Below are 10,000 nucleotides of genomic sequence, written 5' to 3' on the forward strand. Positions count from 1 at the left end.
TACTGCCCAACACCTCGCGCGCGTGTTAGACTCCTTGGTCCGTGTTTCAAGACGGGTCGGAGACGTGGCCAGCTTAAGCCGCAGACCCCTGGCGTCTGAGCGCTAACGCGAAGAAGGCCTTGTACAAACTCTAGAGACTGCGAGCAGTTTCCAAAGCCGTATTCCAGCGATCAACACGCAGCCTGTCCGAAGACCGACGCGGAATCTCTCCTCGGTCGCCGAGCCGAAGCTAATCGAACGCCTATAACACTCTTCCGAAGAAGAGCTACCTTGCGAACGACCAAAGTCAGCCCAGCAACCGGTCGCGGCCCTCGCCGAACGCTAGTGCAGCGCCGCGACGCCAGCGCAACCGTAAGAGTCTCCGAAGATCACTCAAACAGTAGGACAGCTCTCGCAGCGCCTGAAAACGTCCGGCGACTCGATGGGCGCCTCCGTTTGCCTCCAAGCGGTTTCACGTACTCTTTAACTCTCTCTTCAAAGTGCTTTTCAACTTTCCCTCACGGTACTTGTTCGCTATCGGTCTCGAGCCAGTATTTAGCCTTAGATGGAGTTTACCACCCGCTTAGGGCTGCATTTCCAAACAACCCGACTCCGGGAAAACCGCTAGGACGAATTACGACCGCCGCCAAGGGCCTAACACCCGCTCTGGGAAAAGGCCTCGATCAGAAGAACGTGGGCAGTCGTTGGTTCGCCGCATGCTGAATTCCATACGCTACATTTCCTCGCCCTCCAAAAAGGCTCGGATTTAGCGCTGGGCTTATCCCGCTTCACTCGCCGTTACTAGGGGAATCCTTGTTAGTTTCTTTTCCTCCGCTTAGTGATATGCTTAAGTTCAGCGGGTCGTCCCGCCCGATCTCAGGTCAAAAGTGATGTACTATAAAAGTACATGCGCTTTGTACGTCGGCCTTTTGAAGTCACTTAACTTATTCTCGAGCACCTACCGTCGTTGCTACCTCACCCGAGGCCAGCAGGCTGCTCACGCTTCAGCTGTGAAATCGCCAGACCAGCTGTCTTTGACGACACGCTCCTTAATTAAGAAACGAGTCGCAGGCACTTTCAAACTAATGAAAGGATCGGTGTGTTAAAGACCCTGAGACGGACGTGGCCCCAGGATTACCCGAGGCCGCAATACGCGTTCAGAATATCGATGCTCAATGTGTCCTGCAATTCACATTACTTCTCGGAGCTAGCTCCGTCCTTCATCGACGCTCGAGCCGAGTGATCCACCGCTAAGAGATCTCTCGTGTTAATCAATCTCAATGCAACCAAAAAATCGTGTTCAAAAAGAAGCGGCCGCGCCAGCACTTGCGTGCTGAATTATTACTCCCGCTGTCAGGAAGCAACGCGACCGAACTATAACAGTTACAGGGCTCGGTCCCTTCGAAGAAGAGACGTCGCTTGAAATCAAATTTCGATTCGTTAATGATCCTTCCGCAGGTTCACCTACGGAAACCTTGTTACGACTTTTACTTCCTCTAAATGATCAAGTTCGATCGTCTTTTCGAACACCGGCGAGTGCGTTGCCGCACGTACCAGGCTCAATCGGAGGACCTCACTAAACCATTCAATCGGTAGTAGCGACGGGCGGTGTGTACAAAGGGCAGGGACGTAATCAACGCAAGCTAATGACTCGCGCTTACTGGGAATTCCTCGTTCAAGGGAAACAATTGCAAGTCCCTATCCCTAGCACGACCGGGGTTCAACGGATTACCCGGACCTTTCGGCCTAGGGAACACACGATGATCCGGTCAGTGTAGCGCGCGTGCGGCCCCGAACATCTAAGGGCATCACAGACCTGTTATTGCTCAATCTCGTGTGGCTAAACGCCACTAGTCCCTCTAAGAAGTTGTCTCCGACCCAATGGGTCGAGCAGCTATTTAGCAAGTAAGAGTCTCGTTCGTTATCGGAATTAACCAGACAAATCGCTCCACCAACTAAGAACGGCCATGCACCACCACCCACAGAATCAAGAAAGAGCTCTCAATCTGTCAATCCTCGCTGTGTCCGGGCCGGGTGAGATTTCCCGTGTTGAGTCAAATTAAGCCGCAGGCTCCACTCCTGGTGGTGCCCTTCCGTCAATTCCTTTAAGTTTCAGCTTTGCAACCATACTTCCCCCGGAACCCAAAGACTTTGGTTTCCCGGAAGCTGCCGGACAGTTCTTAAGTTCGACACTGCCCGATCGCTAGTCGGCATCGTTTAAGGTCAGAACTAGGACGGTATCTGATCGTCTTCGAACCTCTGACTTTCGCTCTTGATTAAAGAAAACATTCTTGGCAAATGCTTTCGCAGTCGTTCGTCTTGCGCCGATCCAAGAATTTCACCTCTAACGGCACAGTACGGATGCCCCCGTCCGTTCCTATTAATCATTACCTCGTGCTCCGAAAACCAACAAAATAGAACCGAGGTCCTATTCCATTATTCCATGCAACATTATACAAGCGTAAAGCCTGCTTTGAACACTCTAATTTTTTCAAGGTAAACTTGCCGGACCACCGCAACACTCAGTTAAGAGCACCGCGAAGGCACCGACCAACAAGAACAACGAGGCCAGTGCTAGCCTTTCGACCGACCAACCTCGCCGTCCCTATATCCAACTACGAGCTTTTCAACCGCAACAACTTAAATATACACTTTTGGAGCTGGAATTACCGCGGCTGCTGGCACCAGACTTGCCCTCCAATGGATACTCGTTAAAAAGTTTAAAGTGTACTCATTCCAATTGCAGGACCTCGTACGAGGTCTGCATTGTTATTTTTCGTCACTACCTCCCCGAGCCGGGAATGGGTAATTTGCGCGCCTGCTGCCTTCCTTGGATGTGGTAGCCGTTTCTCAGGCTCCCTCTCCGGAATCGAACCCTGATTCTCCGTCACCCGTTACAACCTCGGTAGGCCGATACCGTACCGATGATAGTTGATATGGCAGTTGCTTTAATGAGATGTCGCCAGCACTAGGCCGTGCGATCCGCAAGCTTATCCAGAGTCACCATTGTAACGACCCGAAAGCCGGTTAGTTTTGGTCTGATAAATGCGCGCCTCACGTCAGTTCGGCGCTTTACGCATGTATTAGCTCTAGAATTGCCACAGTTATCCATGTAAAAGCGTACAATCAAATGAACCATAACTGATTTAATGAGCCATTCGCAGTTTCACTGTACGTGAGCTCGTACTTACACTTGCATGGCTTAATCTTTGAGACAAGCATATGACTACTGGCAGGATCAACCAGATAACTATCCGAGGGCGTTTAAACCCGTTGCTCGACTGAGCGTTTTTACTGTATAAATACAGACCTTTTCTATCACTCGGCTTAAAAGCCTTGCGAACGTTACTGAAAGTCGGCGCCGGCCTTTTGCTGTTTAAAGCGCCAGCCCGCGTCGACTGCAGCATGCAGCTATACAACTGACTGTTCTTTCTCCCGACCAACCGTTTGCCTTCTGCCGGTTAACTCGTCAGCAGCAACACGCCATCTGTCTGCTGCAGTTACCCGCCTCGAGCCGTGCCTGCCTGCGTCGGCTACTCGTCTCGACGACTTCGCAAAGCTATAAGCCTACCGCCGCTGGACGCTTGTAGTTTTTCATACGCTGCTCCGATGCGTTTACATAGCACGTTCGCCGCCGCTGCAATAGCCGCGCCTCGGGTGCTAAACAGTAATGCTTTAAGCCCGCTTTCTCGCCAAGTCGACCGAACGCACAAACACGTCTCTCTCACTAGTGTAAAGTAATGCATACGTGTATGATGCTCAAATGTTGCTGTTGAACTTTTTTGCCGATTTTTCCCGATTTTTTTTTAATTTCTTTGTTTCTTTTCAATTTTTTTAATATTTTAAGCTTATTTATGCTACGTTTAAATGTTTTAATACTTTTTTTATACTTTATTTAATATGTTTAAAAGAAATAAATAAAAAATAATATATATAAACTACTTTTTTTAATGTTTTAAATATGTTTGTTTATTATAAATAAGCTTTATTTGTATTATTTTTTATTTAAACTTACTTTTTAAATCTTTATATTTGTTTTATCGTTTTAAGCACATTGCGATAAATATAATAAACAAAAAATTGATTAAAAATAATAATAATAAAAAAAAAAAAAAAAAAATAACATAAGCTTATTTTATATGTTTCATTTTATTTTTATTTAAACTTACTTTTCAAACCTTAATACTCGTTTTATTTTTTTAAGCAGATCGCGATAAATATAATAAACAAACAATTAAATAAAAATAAATAAAAATGAAAAAAAAAAAAAAAACATAAGCTTATTTTATATGTTTCATTTTATTTTTATTTAAACTTACTTTTCAAACCTTAATACTCGTTTTATTTTTTTAAGCAGATCGCGATAGATATAATAAACAAACAATGAAATAAAAATAATAATAATAATAATAATAAATCATAAGCTTATTTTGTACGTTTCATTTTATTTTATTTAAAACTTACAATTTAAACTTTTGTATTTGTTCTATTCTTTTAAGCACATCGCGATAAATATAATAAGCAAACAATTAAATAAAAATAATAACAAATAAATAAAACAATACGGCTAAACTATAAAAAGAAAACTAAATAACTGATAAATACTTGTAAAACATTATTTGAAACATGTATTTTGAAACACAACACGATTGATTTATATTTGATAATATATTTTTAATTTGTGTAGTTCATTTAAAGTAGTCTCCCTTTTTGCTTCTGGTTTTATTAGAGTTATATATAACAATAAATGATGTAGTTTATTTAAAGTAGTCTCCCTTTTTGCTTCTGGTTTTACTTGAGTTACATAACGTTAAATAAACATACTTAATAAACGTAACCATCAATACTGTCATTTTAATAAAACTAAGTACAAATACATTGAATTAACATAGAACTTTAAAAAGCCTTTGCTAGTATCTGTTGGTAACAGTAAATAACCTATTATGACTCACAATACAAGAGTGCGAAATTTATTTTTCATTTGATTTTTCAGGTATTTATTTATTTGTGGAAATAAACTTTTTTATTACATTAGAAACTAATTGAATTTTTCCTATAACTATACCTATTATTATATTTAGTATGCTTAAAAGTAATAAAATGAAACGTCGCGATTATATAATAAACAAACAATCAAACAAACAAAGAAATAAAATAAAAAACTATTTTTTTAAACTTATATTTCAACTATATGTCTTATTTTATTTTCATTTAAACTTACTTTAAACCTCTGTATTTGTTATATATATTTAAACACAATACGATTAAACTATAAGACAAACAACAACATAAAATAATCACATTAATAAATACACTAAGCAAATAGCTAGAATAAATATAAATAGTTCAATATATACAATATATTTCTTCCATTTTTAAGTTACTTGTTAAACATATTTATTTAAACATGTTTCTTTAGAATATAAAACTAACAGTTCTACAAATAAAGAAATTAAAAAGCCAATACACATAACACTAACTTTTCATAAATTAGATATGCAAATATGAACAAAATAATAACTAAATTGTAAAGCTTTTGTAAACTGTAAACTTATAAACTTATAATAATAATTGCATATTCACTATTCACAATAGCTTTTTATTTAGTACACAACTGGTCTGTAAGTTGTGTAGTTTATTGAAAGTATAATCCCGTTTTGCTTCTGGTTTAAATAAAGTTATACAACACATACTAAAGTAAATTAAATAAAGTAATTCACTACTATCTATTAAATACATTAATTTAAATTAAAGTGAACTTTGAACTTATAATAATAATTGCATATTCACTATTCAGAATTGCTTTAAATTTAGTACACAACTGGTCTGTAAATTGTGTAGTTTATTGAAAGTATAATCCCGTTTTGCTTCTGGTTCAAATAAAGTTATACAACACTTACTAAAGTAAATTAAATAAAGTAATTCACTACTATCTATTAAATAAAACCAATTTAAAAAATACATTAATTTAAATTAAAGTGAACTTTGAACTTATAATAATAATTGCATATTCACTATTCAGAATTGCTTTAAATTTAGTACACAACTGGTCTGTAAATTGTGTTGGTTCTATTCAAGTACTCTCCTTGTTTGTTTTGTTTTAGTTGTATTTATTTTTAGATACTAGCACATTCAATACACATAATAAAGTAAACCAAATAAACTCTATTAATTTAAACTAAGTACAAATACATTAAGTTAATACAAAACTTTAAAAAGCTTTTGCTAGTATCTGTTGGTAACAGTAAATAACTTATTATGACTCACAATACAAAAGTGCAAAATTTATTTTCGTTTGATTTTTCAAGTAGCTACGCTTTTATTTGTTTATGGACAAAAAGACTTTAAAGTTTTAGTATAAATGACTAATTGTATTAATTTTAACTCAGAAAATTGTACTCTACAAGATGGTGCCATTATTTTTTCGATATCTCAACCTGGTCAAACCACTTTTTTAGCGCTCTAATTGGTTTAAACAGCAAATAACGTTATCTGATTGGCTTACGTTTTTATTTGCTAATAACTAGAATTTACTTTTCTTTTAAGCGTTAAAGAAATGTAAATAAACGAGTAATAAGTATAAATAGGTCAGAAAGAAAAATAGTACAAAAAAGATGAATTCAAAAGGCAAAAGCCTACGGCACGTGGTATTCCCAAGCGGTCACCCATCTAAGTACTAACCACGCCCGACACTGCTTAACTTCCCAGATCGGACGAGATGGGGTGTGCTCAGTGTGGTATGGTCGTAGGCGTTTGAAAGCGTTTACAAGCCTTTATAAACCCTTCGGTTTGTTTAAAAAACCTATTTGCACTTGATTTACAATCGATTTGATATTTTAAAATTAATCCTTATAAAATTTTAACCTGAATTAACCTTTTTTTTTCTTTTTTTTATCAACAGTTACTCCCAAACTGTACTAAAACTGTATTGTAACTGTACAAAAGTGTTTGTTTAAATAATTGCTATCTATAAATTACCTAAGACCAGGACAAGTAGAAGTAAAGTTTATTGAATTATTAAACTAAATAAATAAAATAAAATCGTAAAATAAAATAATACAATATGTTTACAATTTGTCATTGATCTATCCATTTATGTTATTGCATTACAAATACAAACATTGCATACATTCAAGAGTATTATTCATCAATCTTTTCAATATAATAAGTTTTAAATTTATATTTATATATATATTTATTTTTAAATAATTCCTGACATTTTAGACTACCTGAGATTTTTTTTTAATTAAATTAATTTTAGTAATTAAATACTTGACGTTCTAGTTTTTTTAATTTGATAACTCAACTATGTTTATTTTTTTTTTACTAATTTTAAAATTATTATTATACAATATATTTGTTATATTATATTTATTTTATTACTTAAACTTATTATATACATTTAATATATAATATTATTAAATAATTTTATTAACGAATTAAAAACAAAATATTATTATTTTATTATTATTATATTATTAACTTAGTGTTTTATTTTAAAGATATATTAAAAAACTAAACAGATATTACCCCTAAAAAATTTTGTTAATAATATATAAAAAGTACTCAAATTCAGATTCGGAAATATATATACTGTTTTTTTTCATCAATATTGCAGGTCTGCGTAGCCGGGGGCTGTAATCTAGCTGCCAGCAGGCCTGAAATGGTGGCCACTATTGTTCAATGTTCAACTTCAAATTCTTTGAGATTATACTGTACTATCTATCTATCTATCTAACAAATCTATCTAACAAATGTTGTTCAATCTAGGTTGTGGGTACTTGGGTCGAGTAATGCCTTTGACTTACAATCTGTTGTGGATTGTCAATATTCCTCTATCTATCAATAAACAAATCTATCTAATAAATGTTGTTCAATCTAGGTTGTGGGTACTTGGGTCGAGTAATGCCTTTGACTTACAATCTGTTGTTGATTGTCAACATTCCTCTATCTATCAATAATGATTATATTCAATATTAAATGTTGATTAATTCAGTTGTAAGAAAACCAGTGCGCTGGTTAGGTTGGGTAAGGCCTTCGACTTACAATCTTGGGGATTATCAACGTTCATCACAAGTACAGTAACGATCTCATTGAATTTCCAGTTGGAACATTGGATTGTAGTGGTGGCCTACTCTTTTTTGCCTAGTTTGACAAACTATTGTATATATATTGTATAACTTTATTTGTATTATTTTTTATTTAAATTACTACTTATTATTAAAGAATTAAATTTTCTCCATTGTTTTCTCCATCGCGAACATTAAAAAAAAAACTATGTATTTGAACTAATGCTTATTTTATATGTTTTGTTTTATTTTTATTCAAACTTACTTTAAACCTCTGTATTTTTTATACAATAAGATTAAACTATATAACAGAAAAATAATTAAATAATCAAACTATTGAATAAGCAGTTAATTAGTGTGTTTTTTTTAGGCTTCTTTCATTTTTAACTTACTTGTTAACCATATTTCTTTTATTAAAGTATAAAACTAACAGTTACTAAAATAAAATAATCATAAAGTCAATACACAAAACACTAACTTTTTATAGTTTAAATATGCAAACATGAATATAGTTATGAAGTAAAGTTATTCAAAGCTTATAATAATGAAGCTTTTGTATAATATTTCAATTACAGTGAACTTTAAGTAAGATAAGTTTTTTTTTTGTAATAACTACAAAATTGGTATTTTAGTTTATTATTAGTAACTAAATATTTATATTTATTATATTTAAAAAAAAACTTCTATACTAACTCTAATTTCAAAGCATATTAAAACATACAAATTTTACCAACTAAATATTTATTTTTATTTTTATTATTATAACTTTCAAACATAAGCTTGTATACCTTATATACCTATATACCTCATATAGTAGGCTTGACATAACATTATTTAATTCTTTTTGTTTGAAATAAACTCATTTAGTTATTAGTAAATTACAACATAAATGTTTATAACAATAAAACTAAGATTTAGCTTTTGAGTTAGTAAACTTTGATAGTTTTCTTTTAAAAGTTTAATAGTCCTTATTTAAGTTCAAACAAAATTGCTATATATTTAATACACATACAAAAGTAAACTAAGTAAACGTAACTCAATAGTCTCTTTTAAGTAAAAGTAATTACAAATACATTAAGTTAATACAAAACTTTAAAAAGCTTTTGCTAGTATCTGTTGGTAACAGTAAATAACTTATTATGACTCACAATACAAAAGTTCAAAATTTATTTTTGTTTGATTTTTCAAGTAGCCAGGCTTTTAGTTGTTTGTGGACAAAAAGACTTTTAAGTTTTAGTATAAAAGACTAATTGTATTAATTTTAACTCAGAAAATTGTACTCTACAAGATGGTGCCATTATTTTTTCGATATCTCAAACTGGTCAAACCACTTTTTTAGCGCTTTAATTGGTTTAAACAGCAAATAACGTTATCTGATTGGCTAAGGTTTTTGTTTTCTAATAACTAGAATTTTCTTTTCTTTTAAGCGTTAAAGAAATGTAAATAAACGAGTAATAAGTATAAATAGGTCAGAAAGAAAAATAAAACAAAAAAGATGAATTCAAAAAGTAAAAGCCTACGGCACGTGGTATTCCCAAGCGGTCACCCATCTAAGTACTAACCACGCCCGACACTGCTTAACTTCCCAGATCGGACGAGATGGGGTGTGCTCAGTGTGGTATGGTCGTAGGCGTTTGAAAGCGTTTACAAGCCTTTATAAACCCTTCGGTTTGTTTAAAAAACCTATTTGCACTTAATTTACAATCGATTTGATATTTTAAAATTATTCCTTATAAAATTTTAACTTGATGTAAGTATTTTTTTATTAAAACCTTTTTTTTTTGGTGTTTTAATTACAATTACTCCCTGCAACTTTATTAAAAACTTTGTTTAAAAGATTGTTAACTATATTCTATATTTAATACTATGATAATTAGAAGTAAAGTTTATTAAGTGATTAAACTAAATAAAAAATATTGTTAAAATAAACATTTCGGTAACATGTTGTGTTT

General features: G+C 33.8%; 5 non-coding genes across 5 annotated transcripts in view; all 5 read right to left on the bottom strand.

The window, feature by feature from the left end:
* The window catches only part of LOC145846337 (large subunit ribosomal RNA), a 3,632-nt gene extending 2,769 nt beyond the window's left edge, over nucleotides 1-863 (bottom strand). The window contains exon 1 of the ribosomal RNA XR_014370724.1: nucleotides 1-863. This exon is cut by the window's left edge and continues 2,769 nt beyond it. This is a non-coding gene — a ribosomal RNA (large subunit ribosomal RNA).
* Nucleotides 864-1,085: 222 nt separating this feature from the next.
* On the bottom strand, nucleotides 1,086-1,238 carry LOC145846310 (5.8S ribosomal RNA). The gene has a single exon (XR_014370700.1). It is a non-coding gene; the product is annotated as a 5.8S ribosomal RNA (ribosomal RNA).
* Nucleotides 1,239-1,420: 182 nt separating this feature from the next.
* Nucleotides 1,421-3,228, bottom strand: LOC145846329 (small subunit ribosomal RNA). Its single transcript, XR_014370717.1, has one exon. It is a non-coding gene; the product is annotated as a small subunit ribosomal RNA (ribosomal RNA).
* A 3,383-nt stretch (nucleotides 3,229-6,611) lies between these two features.
* Nucleotides 6,612-6,730, bottom strand: LOC145846304 (5S ribosomal RNA). Its single transcript, XR_014370694.1, has one exon. It is a non-coding gene; the product is annotated as a 5S ribosomal RNA (ribosomal RNA).
* Nucleotides 6,731-9,561: 2,831 nt separating this feature from the next.
* Nucleotides 9,562-9,680, bottom strand: LOC145846305 (5S ribosomal RNA). Its single transcript, XR_014370695.1, has one exon. It is a non-coding gene; the product is annotated as a 5S ribosomal RNA (ribosomal RNA).
* Between the last annotated feature and the right edge of the window lie 320 nt (nucleotides 9,681-10,000).

The sequence above is a fragment of the Thalia democratica genome, unplaced genomic scaffold, assembly GCF_965202585.1.
Source record: "Thalia democratica unplaced genomic scaffold, ktThaDemo2.hap1.1 HAP1_SCAFFOLD_417, whole genome shotgun sequence".
Taxonomy (NCBI): domain Eukaryota; kingdom Metazoa; phylum Chordata; class Thaliacea; order Salpida; family Salpidae; genus Thalia; species Thalia democratica.